The sequence below is a fragment of the Arachis stenosperma genome, chromosome 7 (assembly GCF_014773155.1).
Source record: "Arachis stenosperma cultivar V10309 chromosome 7, arast.V10309.gnm1.PFL2, whole genome shotgun sequence".
Lineage (NCBI taxonomy): Eukaryota > Viridiplantae > Streptophyta > Magnoliopsida > Fabales > Fabaceae > Arachis > Arachis stenosperma.
This window is the reverse complement of record NC_080383.1, coordinates 60,936,308-60,952,656: the sequence shown is the minus strand read 5'-3', so window position 1 is coordinate 60,952,656 and position 16,349 is coordinate 60,936,308. Positions and strand designations below refer to the sequence as shown.

The window sequence follows — 16,349 nt, the reverse complement described above, 5'->3', positions numbered from 1 at the left end:
GGTCAAGCCTACCCAACTGGTAAGGCCAACCTTGAGCATCCCTCATCCACTGAGCTCCAGGTACGCAGATGTTAGCAAGAACTTGATCTAACCGCTAGTCAGTATTGACCTTGCGAGTGTATGAATTAGGGTTCTCTCGTGGCTCTGGCAACTATAGTGCCACCCTCATACTCTCTGGGCTAAAATCCATGATGTGTCCTCTGACCATGGTACGCCAGTTCTTCGGCTCTGGGTTCACACTTCTATCATGATTGCTCATCTTCCAAGCATTGGCGTAGGATTCTCACACAGTTAATACTCCAACCTCGATCACGAGGTTGGCCAGAACTTCCCAACCCCGTCTCAGAATCTGGTATATGATATCCAGGTACTCATCATCCTTCAAGAGGAAGGGGACTTCGGGAATCACCTTCTTCTTTCTCACCACATCATAAAAATGATCCTGATGGGTCTTGGAAAAGAATCGTGTGAAATCCCATAGATTGGAAGTAAGGGTTTCTTCTTTCTTTTCCTTGAGGATTCTTTAGTTTTTTGTGCCATGGAGGTAAGAATGAATAAGCAAAAAGTGGAGCATCCAACACCAAACTTAAAAGCTTTGCTCATCTCCGAGCAAAATTAAAATATAAAATAAGAATAGGAAACGAAAATAGAAGAAAGAGTTAGAGAAGAGGGGCTATAGGCTTTGGCCTTTGGGGTGAAAAAAAGGATAAAAGGAAGAAATGGAATGTGTATGGTGAAGAGTAAGTAAGTGGGAAATAGTAGTATGAAGTGTGGTGAAAGTGGATGAAGGGAAAGATATTTATAGGTGGGGGTGAGGTGGGTTTCGGTCATGGTGGTGGGAGTGGGGGGGATTGAATTTGAATGTGGGTTGTTGGGAAGAGAGATGGATGGAATTGATGAGAGGAGATTGGGTGGAGTGATAGGTGGGTTGAGAGAATCAAGGGAGGTGATAGTGATGGGATGGATGAATGTGGATGGAAAAGTGGGTGAGAGAGAAGAGAGAATAGATAAGACTGAGTGGTGAAGTGGTTGTTGGTTGGGGTTTATCCATTGGTCAAATAAGCTTCTTGGAATTAAAAATCTGCACTACTCTGCCCCCTTGGGCACTGAACACCGGGCTAGCATTTAGCGCCACCAGGGGATCTCCATTTTTTTAGAATCCCGGTGTTTAACGCCAGGAACAGGCGTTGAACGCCCTAGGGGGATAAAAAATTAGCTTGGAACTACTCCCCTTTGGACCTCAAACATCCAACCTCTTGCTCCTTCCCTGAGCGATGAACGCCGGGCTAGCATTTGGCGCTACCATGGGGTCTCCTTTAAGGTGTGCTGTTTTTCCTCCTACGCCTTCCTGTTCTTGTTCTAAGTTATCACAAACGTTATAAAAATGAGGAAATCTATGAAAATCACTATAAAACAAAATGATATGAAATCAAACCAAAACAATTGAAGTAGAACTAAAATAAAAACAAACTAAACTATAGGATTACTGATCGTTGGGTTGCCTCCAAACAAGCACTTATTTACCATCATTAGCTTGATGGAAAACTCCTCTACTGAGATTCATAGGGGCTTAGATTTTCATCCCTCATTGTGAACTTCCTTCTTGTGCTCTCATGAATTAGCTCAACATGCTCCAAAGACAGAATTCTGTTTACAGTATGTGGTATGACTGGACTTCTTGTGAAGACTACTCATGCTAGGTGAAAAGTCTTCAGTAAGAATCTTCTTATACCTCCAGCTTTTGGGTAGTTTCTTTTTTTGGCGTTCTCCCTCTATAGTTGTTAGTGAATGCCCAACACCAAACTTAGGTTTGATGTTAGGGGGCACTGTATAGATTTCCGTCAAGTGGGAGGGCTTAAGCTCTAAGAAGTACCTCCTTTATCAAAGAGTGGAGGAGGTTTAAAGATCTTGAATAGCAAATGGTCCTCATGCATCCTCAGGACTAATTCTCCTCTCTCCACATCAATCAAGGCTCTCCCAGTAGCTAGGAATAGCCTTCCTAGGATGATGGAGTCATCATTCTCCTCTCCTGTATGAAGTATCACGAAATCAGTAGGGAGGTAAAGGTCCTAAACCTTTACTAGAATATTCTCCACCAATCCATATACCCGCTTCAAGGAATTGTCTGCCATCTCCAGTGAGATTCTTGTGGACTGCACCTCTTGAATCCCCAGCTTCATCATCACCAAGAGAGGTATTAGATTTATGCTTGATCCAAGGTGCATAGTGCCTACTTAAATGTGATGGTCCCTATAGTACAGGGAATCAGGAAGCTTCCGGGATCTGTCAATTTCTGAGATAGCTTCTTTTGCACTAGTACACTGCAGTCATTGGTCAGCACCACAGTTTCATCTCCCCTCAGGGCTTGCTTCTCAGAGAATACACTTTTCAGACAGGCCATATAGGAAGGTTTCTTCTCTATCATTCCAGCAAAAGGAATATTGATTTGGACCCAGTTTCAAGCCCAACAACGCAGACTAGAGGCAGTGGTGTAGTTGAGACTGAAGATACTTCATTTTTTACTTCAGTTTTGAGTTTAGTTTTGGAAATTCTAGAGAAAAACACATACTTTACTCTAGGGTTTGGATTTTCTTAGTTTTGGCTTTGGATTGGATATTGAGAGAGCTGCTACTACCTTCTATTGAAGTTATCATCTCTATAGTTTACTTTTCCAATAACTCAATTACTCTTTTCCATTTAGTTGCCTTGAGTTTATATTTGGATATTGTTATTTTTGAATTCTATTAATGCAATGAGTTATTTTTTACATTTATTCTAGTACGTTTTTTATTCTGGCGAATTATTTTTCGTGCAAAATTTTTAATTTAATTAACTTATTTTAATTGCCATGTCTTTTATTTACTCATTTCACATGTCTATGAGAATAGAATTCATGTCAATGGAGTAGATATTCTAACTTGGTTTGAGAGTTGATTAATTGGAAATCCTTGAGTTGGAATACTCAAGTATCAATTTGTAATTGGGAATTGCTGGCTAACTCAATTTTCACTAACTCTAGTCCTTCCCTAGGAAGTGACTAGGACTTGTGAATCAGAGTTAGTGCTACCCACTTAACTTTCCCTCATTAGTTAGAGGATAACTAAGTGGAAGCAATGAACTTTTACTATTATACTTGAAAAAATCAACAAGGATAGGAACTTCAATTTTCTCTTCTAGCCAAGACCTTTTTATTAAATACATAACATCTCTTGTTATTATTCAGTGCTTTAATTCCTAGCCATTTATTTTTCCGTTCTCAAACTTCAAAAAATATTCAGAAAATTTCTGACCAATAATTTACATCATTGTGTCAACTCTTTGGGAAACGACCCAAAATTCTACTCCCGGTTATTTATTCTTAATTGTGACACACTTCTAAATTGATAGTAGGAATTTCGTCGGTTAAGACTATACTTGCAATGCTATTTTAGAAAATAATTTTTAGAAATTTTTAACCGATATTTTTCCACCCATCATGCACTGCCAGTCCCCTCTTGAGCCTTTTTCTCCTTCAAATCCTCAGCAGCATGCTCCTCTTTAGGCACGACCTCTTCGCCCATAGTGAGGGCCTTGCACTTTTCTCTTGGATTTACCTCTGTGTTGCTTGGAAGAGTGTTTGGAGGTCTCTCAAGTACCCTGCTGCTCAACTGACGCACTTGTATTTCCAAGTTCTGAATTGAAGACTGAGTCTCTTACATAAAGCTATGAGTGCTCTTGGAGAGGTCACAGACTATGGTGGCTAAGTCAGAGAGGTTGTATCTTGAAGTCTCCATCTACTGCTAAGAGGGTTGGAACTGTCTGTTGTTGAACCTATTTTGATTGCTTCCACCTTAATTGAAGCTCTGTTGAGGCTTCTGTTGCTGCTCCCTCCACACAAAGTTATGATGATTCTTCCATCCCTGATTGAAAGTGTTTACATAGGGATCATTATTGGGATTTTTAGAGGAATTGCCCATGTAATTTACTTCCTCTATAGTGGGTTGAGCAATGTCACGAACGTCCCCTTGGTTGTAGCTCCCAGTTGTGCCATAGGATGCATCTTGAGTGTTGACGGCTGAAACCTGAATATCGGTCAAGTGCTGAGAGATCAAGTTTATCTGCTTGGACATAAGCTTGTCTTGAGTCAAAATAACATCTAGTGTGTCCACCTCCACGACTCCTCTCTTTTGAGTAGTCCCAGTATTCACAGGGTTCCTCTCTGAGGTGTACAAGTACTGGTTGTTAGCAACCATCTCAATAAGCTCACCTGCCTCTTCAGGCATCTTCTTCATGTGTAAAAATCCACCTGCAGAGTGATTCGATGACATCCTAGCCATCTCAGAGAGGCCATCATAAAAGATCTGTAGCTTGGTCCAATCCGAAACAATGTCAGGAGGCCGATCATCTGCTTGTATCTCTCCCATGCCTTATAGAGGGACTCCCCATCTTTCTGTCTGAATGTCTGGACATCCACTCTAAGCTTACTGGTGAGCGGATATTTTATACCCTTTTTGGTACTATTTTCTTAGTATTTTTAGTATATTTTGTTAAGTTTTATTATGTTTAAGTAAATTTTAGTGCAAAATTTATCTTTTGGATGCTACTTTGTGATTTTGTGTTTTCTATGATTTTAGGTAATTTTTAGGCAAATTTGGCAAGTTTTGGCAAAGTCTGATTCAGAGACAAAGAAAGGAGTGTAGATGCTATCAAATCCTGACCTCCATGCATTCAAACAAGCCTTTCTGGAGCTAAGAGGTCCAATTGATGCGCTATCAATGGCATTAGAATGCTAGCTTCCAGGGATTTCTAGCAATATATAATGATCTATACTTCTTTTTGGAGAGGACAGCCTAAAACAGGTGTTGAACGCCCATCTTACCCTCTTTCTGGCGTTCAACGCCCCAGAAGGACCAAGGCCAGCATTGAACGCCCAAAACTGGCATTCAATGCCACTAAAGGAGCATCAAGGCAGCGTGGACATCCCCTAGTGGGCGTTCAATGCCTACTCCCCCAAGTTGGACGCCAAGCTCAACCCAAAACACTCACCAAGTTAGCTCAGAAAGTGGATTTTCGCACCTTAGCTTAGTCTACTTCATTTTTGTAATTTCTAATTATTATTAATATCTTTTTAGGTCTAGTTATTAGTATAAATAGAACAAGGATCACCCTTGTTGAGGACTTTTGCACATTCAAACCTTTTCATTATTTTATGTATAGTATGAGCAGTTGAACCTCCTAGGTTAAGGATAGGAGCTCTGCTCATTCCTATGGATTAATATCATTACTTTTCCACTTTAATATATGTTTGATTCCATTCTATGATGTATTGTCGTTCTTCATCTTTATGAATCTGGGGTGGAACGAAAGTATGACCCCTTGTTCTACATGAGTTCTTTACGAGTCCTGACCCAGATAGTATTGCGCTACAGCTTGAGAGTACATCACAGGTTCCAACAAGTTATTTGGTCTAATTGGGATACTGATGAGCTGATAATTTATATGCTTTTTGGCATTATTTTTACATAGTTTTTAGTATGATTTAGTTAGTTTTTAGTATATTTTTATTAGTTTTTAAGAAAAATTCACATTTCTAGACTTTACTATAAGTTTGTGTGTTTTTCTGTGATTTTAGGTATTTTCTAGCTGAAATTGAGGGACCTGAGCAAAAATCTGATTCAGAGGCTGAAAAAGAACTGCTGACGTTGTTCGATTCTGACCTCCCTGCACTCGAAATGGAATTTTTGGAGCTACCAAAACCCAAATGGCGCGCTCTCAATTGCGTTGGAAAGTAGACATCCAGGACTTTCCAACAATATATAATAGTCCATACTTTGCCCGAGTTTAGACAATGCAAACTGGCGTTCAACGCCAGCTTTCTACCCTATTCTGGCGTTAAACGCCAGAAACAAGTTGCAAGCCAGAGTCAAACGCCAGAAACAAGTTACAAACTGGCATTTAACTCCAAAGAAGGCCTTTACACGTGAAAGCTTCAATGCTTGGTCCAAGCACACAACAAGTGGACCTGGAAGTAGATTTCTGCATCATTTATTTATTTCTGTAACCCTAGTAACTAGTTAGTATAAATAGAACTTCTTACTATTGTACTAGAGAGCTTTTGGAACATCTTTGAACCATTGTTCACATTTTGGGAGGCTGGCCATTCGGCCATGCCTACCCTATTTTCACTTATGTATTTTCAACGGTGGAGTTTCTACACATCATAGCTTAAGGTGTGGAGCTCTGCTGTTCCTCGAGTATTAATGCAAAGCACTATTGTTCTTCTATTCAATTCTTGCTTATTCTTATTCTAAGATATTCATTCGCACACAAGAACATGATGAATGTGATGATTATGTGACACTCATCATCATTCTCACTTATTAACGTGTGATTGACAACCACTTCCGTTCTACATGAAAACAAGCTTGAATGTATATCTCTTGGGTTTCTAATCAACGATTCACATCGACTCCCCTCTGACAATGGGGCATCTGAATCTGAGATTAGAGTCTTCGTTGTATAAGCTAGAATCAATTGGCAGCATTCTTGAGATCCAGAAAGTCTAAACCTTGTCTGTGGTATTCCGAGTAGGATCTGGGATGGGATGACTGTGACGAGCTTCAAACTTGCGATTGTAGGGCATGGTGACAGACACAAAATGATAGTAAATCCTATTCCTACATGATCGAGAACTAACAGCTGATTAGCCATACGATATCTGTGCATGGTATTTTTCATCTGAGACGAGAAATCCGACAGTTGATTAGCTGTACAGAAACCGTAGAGGACCATTTTCACTGAGAGGACGGGAAGTAGCCATTGACAACGGTGACACCCAACATACAGCTTGCCATAGAAAGGAGTATGAAGGATTGGATAAAGGCAGTAGGAAAGCAGAGATCCAGAAGGAACAATGCATCTCCATATGCTTATCTGAAATTCCCACTAATGAATTACATAAGTATCTCTATCTTTATCTTATGTTTTATTTATATTTTAATCATCAAAACTCCATAATCATTTGAATCCGCCTGACTGAGATTTACAAGGTGACTATAGCTTGCTTCAAGCCGACAATCTCCGTGGGATCGACCCTTACTCACGTAAGGTTTATTACTTGGATGACCCAGTGCACTTGCTGGTTAGTTGTGGGAAGTTGTGAAAAAGAGTTGAGATTACAATTGTGCGTACCAAGTTGTTGGCACCATTGAGATCACAATTTTCGTGCACCAAGTTTTTGGCGCCGTTGCCGGGGATTGTTCGAGTTTGGACAACTGACGGTTCATCTTGTTGCTCAAATTAGGTAATTTTCTTCTTGTTTTAACCATTATTTTATTTTCAAAATGTTTTCAAAAATCTTCCAAATTTTTTTCTTCTTTTTGGTTTCTCTAAAAATAATTTTCGAAAAATAAAAAAATTAATAAAATCATAAAAACCAAAAAAATAATGTGTTTCTTGTTTGAGTTAGTGTCAATTTTTAAGTTTGGTGTCAATTGCATCTTTTTAATTTTCTAAAAATTTTCAAAAAATTCATGCATGTGTTCTTCATGATCTTCAAGTTGTTCTTAATGAGTCTCTTTGTTTGATCTTCATATTATCTTGTTTTGTGTCTTTTGTTGTTTTTCATATGCATTTTTGAATTCATAGTGTCTAAACATGAAAAATCTCTAAGTTTGGTGTCTTGCATGTTTTTCTTTTCTTGAAAATTTTTCAAAAATAAGTTCTTGATGTTTATCATGATCTTCAAAGTGTTCTTGGTGTTCATCTTGACATTCATAGTGTTCTTGCATGCATCATTGGTTTTGATCCAAAATTTTCATGTTTTGAGTCATTTTAGTTGTTTTTCTCTCTCCTCATTAAAATTCAAAAATAAAAAATATCTTTTCCTTATTTTACTCATAATTTTCGAAATCTTTGGGTTGACTTAGTCAAAATTTTTTTAAATAAGTTGTTTCTTGTTAGTCAAATCAAGATTTCAATTTCAAAAATTTATCTTTTCAAAATCTTTTTCAAAAATCAAATCTTTTTCATTTTTTTCTTAATATTTTCGAAAATTTTAAAAATTGATTTTCAAAATCTTTTTCTTAATTTCATTTCAAAATTTTGAAATCTTTACTAACATTAATTTTTTGATTCAAAAATTTCAAGTTTGTGACTTGCCTATTAAGAAAGGCTCAATCTTTAAAATTCTAGAATCATATCTGTTAGTTTCTTGTTAGTCAAGTCATTAACTTTAATTTTCAAAATCAAATCTTTCTAAATTTCTTTTTCAAATCTTTTTCAAAATAAATTTCAATCATATCTTTTTAATCATATCTTTTCAATCATATCTTTTCAAACATATCTTTTCAAATCATATCTTTTCAAACTTTAATTTCAAAATCTTTTCTAACTTCTTATCTTTTCAAAATTGATTTTCAAATCTTTTTCAACTAACTAATTGACTTTTTGTTTGTTTTACTATTTCTTATCTTTTTCAAAACCACCTAACTAACTTTCTCTCTCTAATTTTTGAAAACTCCTGACGTTAGGATTTTTGCTAGTAAAGAATTTTACAAAAATAGTCGCGTTGTAGATATAGATTCTAAACCAACAGAAATCCCTTCGTGCAAACGTTTTGGTTGTCACAAGTAACAAACCCATTTGAAATTGATAACCAAGTATTCAAACCTCGGGTCATCTTCTCAAGGAATTGCAGGGAGGTATGTTCTTATTATTGGCTATGAAAAAGGTAAAATTGGGGGTTTTGGAATTAAGGAAGAAGTATGACAAGTAATTTAAATGACAATTAAAATAAATAAATACTGTAAAGCAAAATTTTGGCAAGGTATGAGAAATTGGAAGTCCAGACTTAGTTATTCTTATCAATAATAATGAAAGTTGAATCTTAATTCCACTTAGTTAACCTTTGCTAAAGCAAAGGAAAGTCAAGGGACTAATTAGTTAGACCTTCGAATCCTATTTATTTCCTAAGAAAAGGTTGGGATTATTGAAGTTCAGTTCAATTAGCAAGATAACAGTTATCAATTATATTGAGCTAAGATAACTCCTGAGTTACTGATTTCTTAACCAAGACCAAAAGGGAAGGAAATTAAATCTACCGGAATAAGAATATCTTCATATTGGGAATGATCAATAACATGAATAAAAAGAGCAATATTGAACTGAAATATCTCAAGTAATATTAAATAAGAAAATCATAACATGAATGTAGCATAAGCCAAATAGGCAACAAAACTAATACAAGCAAGCATTAATGGTATCTGAAAATAAGAGATAAATATAAGGTAAAAGAACATTGAACCTGGGATCGAGAGTCACTCCTAAAACTAAGAGAAGTCCTAAATCCTAATCCTCAAGAGAGAGGAGAGAACATGTCTCCATCTAAACCTAAATCATGAAAAGTGACTAAAAATTCTAGATTCTTTGAATGGATGCATTCCCACACTTCATAACCTCTGGTCTATGCCTTTTGGACTTGGATTTGGGCCAAAAAGGGCTTCAGAATCCGCTATGAGCATTTTCTGCAATTTTTGGTACGTGGCCTCTGTCACGCGTCCGCGTGGGTCACGCGGTCGCGTTAATTGGAGTCTTCCTTGTCGTGCGGTCACGTCAGTCATGCGGCCGTGTCATAGGTGTTCTTCTTTAGGCACGCGGTCACGTCAGTCATGCGGCCGCGTCGCTGCTTCTTCGCGCTTGGCATGCGGCCGCGTCGTCCATTCGGTCGCGTCGCTGCCGGTTTCTTCACAAACTCCGTTTTATGCTTTCCTTCCATTTTTGTATGTTTCCTTTTCCATCCTTTAAGTCATTCTTGCCTTAGAAGATCTGAAACTACTTAACACACTAATCATGGCATCGAATGGAAATAAAGGTAATTAAAATAATTAATTTTAAAGCATAGAAAACATGATTTTCACATACATCACTGGTGCACGAAATTGTGATCATCAATGGCGCCATCAACATGGTATGCTCAATTGCAATCTCAACTCTTTATCACAACTTCGCACAACTAACCAGCAAGTGCACTGGGTCGTCCAAGTAATAAACCTTACGCGAGTAAGGGTCGATCCCACGGAGATTGTTGGTATGAAGCAAGCTATGGTCATCTTGTAAATCTCAGTCAGGCAGATTCAAATGGTTATGGATGATTTATGAATAAATCATAAATAAAACATAAAATAAGGATATAGATACTTATGTAATTCATTAGTGAGAACTTCAGATAAGCGTATGGAGATGCTTTGTCCCTTCCGTCTCTCTGCTTTCCCACTGTCTTCATCAAATCCTTCTTACTCCTTTCCATGGCAAGCTGTATGTTGGGCATCACCGTTGTCAATGGCTACAGTCCTGTCCTCTCAGTGAAAATGTTCAACGCACTCTATCACAGCACGGCTATTCAGCTGTCAGTTCTCGATCATGTCGGAATAGAATCCAGTGATTCTTTTGTGTCTGTCACTAACGCCCTACAATTGCGAGTTTGAAGCTCGTCACAGTCATTCAATCCTTGAATCCTACTTAGAATACCACAAACAAGGTTTAGACCTTCCGGATTCTCTTGAATGCTGCCATCAATTCTAGCTTATACCACGAAGATTCTGATTAAGGAATCCAAGAGATATCCACTCAATCTAAGGTAGAACGGAGGTGGTTGTCAGGCACATGTTCATAGGTGAGAATGATGATGAGTGTCACGGATCATCACATTCATCAAGTTGAGGAACAAGTGATATCTTAGAACAAGAATGAGCTAAATTGAATAGAAGAACAATAGTAATTGCATTAATACTCGAGGTACAGCAGAGCTCCACACCTTAATCTATGGTGTGTAGAAACTCCACCGTTGAAAATACATAAGTGATAATAGTGATCATTGGCTTCGGCCCCAGAGAGAGAACCCGAAGATCCAAGATGAAAATACAATAGCAAAATGTCCTATTTTATAGAGAACTAGTAGCTTAGGGTTTACAGAAATGAGTAAATGACATAAAAATCCATTTCCGGGCCCACTTGGTGTGTGCTTGGGCTGAGCATTGAAGCTTTCATGTGTAGAGATTTTTCTTCGAGTTAAACGCCAGCTTTTGTGCCAGTTTGGGCGTTTAACTCCCATTATTGTGCCAGTTCCGGCGTTTTACACCAGAATTTTTGAGCTGACTTGGAACGCCTATTTGGGCCATCAAATCTCGAGCAAAGTATAGACTATTTACATTCTTGGAAAGCCCAGGATGTCTACCTTCCAAAGAAATTGAGAGCGGGCCAATTGGGCTTCTGTAGCTCCAGAAAATCCACTTCGAGTGCAGGGAGGTCAGAATCCAATAGCATCTGCAGTCCTTTTCAGCCTCTGAATCAGATTTTTGCTCAGATCCCTCAATTTCAGCCAGAAAATACCTGAAATCACAGAAAAATACACAAACTCATAGTAAAGTCCAGAAAAGTGAATTTTAACTAAAAACTAATAAAAATATAATAAAAACTAACTAAAACATACTAAAAACATACTAAAAACAATGCCAAAAAGTGTATAAATTATCCGCTCATCACAACACCAAACTTAAATTGTTGCTTGTCCCCAAGCAACTGAAAATCAAATAAGATAAAAAGAAGAGAATATGCAATGAATTACAAAAATATCTATGAAGATCAGTATTAATTAGATGAGCGGGGCTTTTAGCTTTTTGCCTCTGAGCAGTTTTGGCATCTCACTTTATCCATTGAAATTCAGAATGATTGGCTTCTATAGGAACTTATAATCCAGATAGTGTTATTGATTCTCCTAGTTAAGTATGATGATTCTTGAACACAGCTACTTTATGAGTCTTGGTCGTGGCCCAAAGCACTCTGTCTTCCAGTATTACCACCGGATACATACATGCCACAGACACATAACTGGGTGAACCTTTTCAGATTGTGACTCAGCTTTGCTAGAGTCCCCAATTAGAGGTGTCCAGGGTTCTTAAGCACACTCTTTTTGCCTTGGATCACGACTTTATTATTATTTTTTTCTTTTTTTCTTTTTTTTTGTTTTTTTTTTTGTATTCACTACTTTTTCTTGCTTCAAGAATCATTTTATGATTTTTCAGATCCTCAATAACATGTCTCCTTTTTTCATCATTCTTTCAAGAGCCAATCATTCATGAAAAACAAATTCAAAAGACATATCCACTGTTCAAGCATACATTCAGAAGTCAAAGTATTGCCACCACATCAAAATAATTAATCTGTTATAAAATTTGAAATTCATGCAATTCATCGCTTTTTCAATTAAGAACATTTTTCATTTAAGAAAGGTGATGGATTCATAGGACATTCATAACTTTAAGGCATAGACACTAAGATCATGAGACACAAACATAAATAAATAGAAGCATAAAGATTCGAAAAAAGAAAAATAAAGAACAAGGAGATTAAAGAACGGGTCCACCTTAGTGATGGCGGCTTGTTCTTCCTCTTGAAGATCTTATGGAGTGCTTGAGCTCCTCAATGTCTCTTCCTTGCCTTTGTTGCTCCTCTCTCATGATTCTTTGATCTTCTTTAATTTCATGGAGGAGGATGGAATGTTCTTGGTGCTCCACCCTTAGTTGTCCCATGTTGGAACTCAATTCTCCTAGGGAGGTGTTGATTTGCTCCGAATAGTTTTGTGGAGGAAAGTGCATCCCTTGAGGCATCTCAGGGATTTCATGATAAGTGGGATCTCTTGTTTGCTCCATCCTTTTCTTAGTGATGGGCTTGTCCTCATCAATGAAGATGTCTCCCTCTATGTTAATTCCAACTGAATAACAGAGGTGACAAATGAGATGAGGAAAGGCTAACCTTGCCAAGGTAGAGGACTTGTCCGCCACCTTATAAAGTTCTTGGGCTATAACCTCATGAACTTCTACTTCCTCTCCAATCATGATGCTATGAATCATGATAGCCCGGTCTATAGTAACTTTGGACCGGTTGCTAGTGGGAATGATTGAGCATTGGATAAACTCCAACCATCCCCTAGCCACGGGCTTGAGGTCATGCCTTCTCAGTTGAACCGGCTTCCCTCTTGAATCTCTCTTCCATTGAGCACCCTCTTCACAAATATTTATGAGGACTTGGTCCAACCTTTGATCAAAGTTGACCCTTCTAGTGTAAGGGTGTTTATCTCCTTGCATCATGGGCAAATTGAATGCCAACCTTACATTTTCCGGACTAAAATCTAAGCATTTCCCCCGAACCATTGTAAGCCAATTCTTTGGGTCCGGGTTCACACTTTGATCGTGGTTCTTGGTGATCCATGCATTGGCATAGAACTCTTGAACCATTAAGATTCCGACTTGTTGAATCTGGTTGGTAAGAACTTCCCAACCTCTCCTTTGGATCTCATGTCGGATCTCCGGATATTCACTCTTTTTGAGTTTGAAAGGGACCTCGGGGATCACCTTCTTCATGGCCACAACTTCATAGAAGTGGTCTTGATGCACCCTTGAGATGAATCTCTCCATCTCCCATGACTCGAAGGTGGAAGCTTTTGCCTTCTCTTTCCTTTTTCTAGAGGTTTCTCCGGCCTTAGATGCCATAAATGGTTATGGAAAAACAAAAAGCAACGCTTTTACCACACCAAACTTAGAAGGTTTGCTCGTCCTCGAGCAAAAGAAGAAAGAAGAGAGTAGAAGAAGAAAAAAATAGAAGAGATGGAGGGGGCTTTGTGGTTCGGCCAAGGGGGAGAAGTAGTGTTTAGGTTGTGTGAAAATGAGGGGGTGAAGATGGGTTTATATAGGGGTGGAGAGAGGGGTAGGGTTTGGTCATGTATGGGTGGGTTTGGGAAGGAAAGTGGTTTGAATCTGAATGGTGAGGTAAGTGGGGTTTTATGAAGGGTGGATGTGAGTGGTGAAGAGAATGGTGGGATTTGATAGGTGAGGGGTTTTTGGGGAAGAGGTGTTGAGTTGATTGGTGAATGGGTGAAGAAGAGAGAGAGTGGTAGGGTAGGTGGGGATCATGTGGGGCCCACAGATCTTGAGGTGTCAAGGATAATTCATTCCTGCACCAAGTGGCGAGCAAAAATGCTCCTTCTGCCAATCTTGGCGTTAAACGCCGAGCTGGTGCCCATTTCTGGCGTTTAACGCCAGCTTCTTGCCCATTCCTGACGTTAAACTCCAGTCTGGTGCCCCTTTCTGGCGTTAAACGCCCAGAATGGTGCCAGACTGGGCTTTAAACGCCCATTTTGCTGTCTTCACTGGCGTTTAAATGTCATCAAGTTTTCCTTCAGGGTTTGCTGTTTTTCTTTCTGTTTTTCATTCTATTTTTGCTTTTTCAATTGATTTTGTGACTTCCCATGATCATCAACCTATAAAAAACATAAAATAACAAAGGAAAATAGATAAATATAACATTGGGTTGCCTCCCAACAAGCGCTTCTTTAACGTCAGTAGCTTGACAGTGTGCTCTCATGGAGCCTCATAGATGTTCAAAGCAATGTTGGAACCTCCCAACACCAAACTTAGAGTTTGAATGTAGGGGTTCAACACCAAACTTAGAAGTTGGTTGTGGCCTCCCAACACCAAACTTAGAGTTTGACTGTGGGGGCTCTGTTTGACTTTGTTTTGAGAGAAGCTCTTCATGCTTCCTCTCCATGGTTACAGAGCGATATCATTGAGTCTTAAAAACAAAGGATTCTTCATTCACTTGAATGATCAATTTTCCTCTATCAACATCAATCACAGCCTTTGCTGTGGCTAGGAAGGGTCTGCCAAGGATGATAGATTCATCCATGCACTTTCCAGTCTCTAGGACTATAAAATCTGCAGGGATGTAATGGTTTCAACCTTTACCAGAACATCCTCTACAAGTCCATAAGCTTGTTTTCTTGAATTGTCTGCCATCTCTAGTGAGATTCTTGCAGCTTGCACCTCAAAGATCCCTAGCTTCTCCATTACAGAGAGAGGCATGAGGTTTATGCTTGACCCTAGGTCACACAAAGCCTTCTCAAAGGTCATGGTGCCTATGGTACAAGGTATTGAGAACTTCCCAGGGTCCTGTCTCTTTTGAGGTAATCTCTGCCTAGTCAAGTTATCCAGTTCTTTGGTGAGCAGAGGGGGTTCATCCTCCCAAGTCTCATTACCAAATAACTTATCATTTAGCTTCATGATTGCTCCAAGGTACTTAGCAACTTGCTCTTCAATGACATCTTCGTCCTCTTCAGAGGAAGAATACTCATCAGAGCTCATAAATGGCAGAAGTAAATCCAATGGAATCTCTATGGTCTCAGTGTGAGCCTCAGATTCCCATGGTTCCTCATTAGGGAACTCATTGGAGGCCAGTGGACGTCCATTGAGGTCTTCCTCATTGGCGATCACTGCCTCTTCCTCCTCTCCAAATTCGGCCATGTTGATGGCCTTACACTCTCCATTTGGATTTTCTTCTGTATTACTTGGAAGAGTACTAGGAGGGAGTTCAGTAACTTTCTTACTCAGCTGACCCACTTGTGCCTCCAAGTTTCTAATGGAGGACCTTGTTTCAGTCATGAAACTTTGAGTGGTTTTGATTAGATCAGAGATCATGGTTGCTAAGTCAGAGTAGCTCTGCTTAGAATTCTCTGTCTGTTGCTAAGAAGATGATGGAAAAGGCTTGCCATTGCTAAACCTGTTTCTTCCACCATTATTGTTGTTGAAACCTTGTTGAGGTCTCTGTTGATCCTTCCATGATAGATTTGGATGATTTCTCCATGAAGGATTATAGGTGTTTCCATAGGGTTCTCCCATGTAATTCACCTCTTCCATTGAAGGGTTCTTAGGATCATAAGCTTCTTCTTCAGATGAAGTGTCTTTAGTACTGCTTGGTGCAGCTTGCATTCCAGACAGACTTTGAGAAATCATATTGACTTGCTGAGTCAATATTTTGTTCTGAGCCAGTATGGCATTCAGACTATCAATCTCAAGAACTCCTTTCTTCTGATTCGTCCCATTGTTCACAAGATTCCTTTCAGAAGTGTACATGAATTGGTTATCTGCAACCATTTTAATGAGTTCTTGAGCTTCTGCAGGCGTCTTCTTCAGATGAAGAGATCCTCCAACAGAGCTATCCAATGACATCTTGGACAGTTCAGACAGACCATCATAGAAGATACCTATGATGCTCCATTCAGAAAGCATATCAGAAGGACACTTTCTGATCAATTGTTTGTATCTTTCCCAAGCTTCATAGAGGGATTCACCTTCCTTTTGTCTGAAGGTTTGGACTTCCACTCTAAGCTTACTCAATTTTTGAGGTGGAAAGAACTTTGCCAAGAAGGCATTGACTAGCTTTTCCCAAGAGTTCAGGCTTTCTTTAGGTTGTGAGTCCAACTATATCCTAGCTCTGTCTCTTACAGCAAAAGGGAATAGCATAAGTCTGTAGACCTCAGG

At 38.9% G+C, this 16,349-nt stretch overlaps 1 non-coding gene across 1 annotated transcript; it reads left to right on the top strand.

The window, feature by feature from the left end:
• The first annotated feature begins 16,091 nt into the window (after positions 1-16,091).
• On the top strand, positions 16,092-16,199 carry LOC130943002 (small nucleolar RNA R71). The gene has a single exon (XR_009071542.1). It is a non-coding gene; the product is annotated as a small nucleolar RNA R71 (small nucleolar RNA).
• Positions 16,200-16,349: the final 150 nt, after the last annotated feature.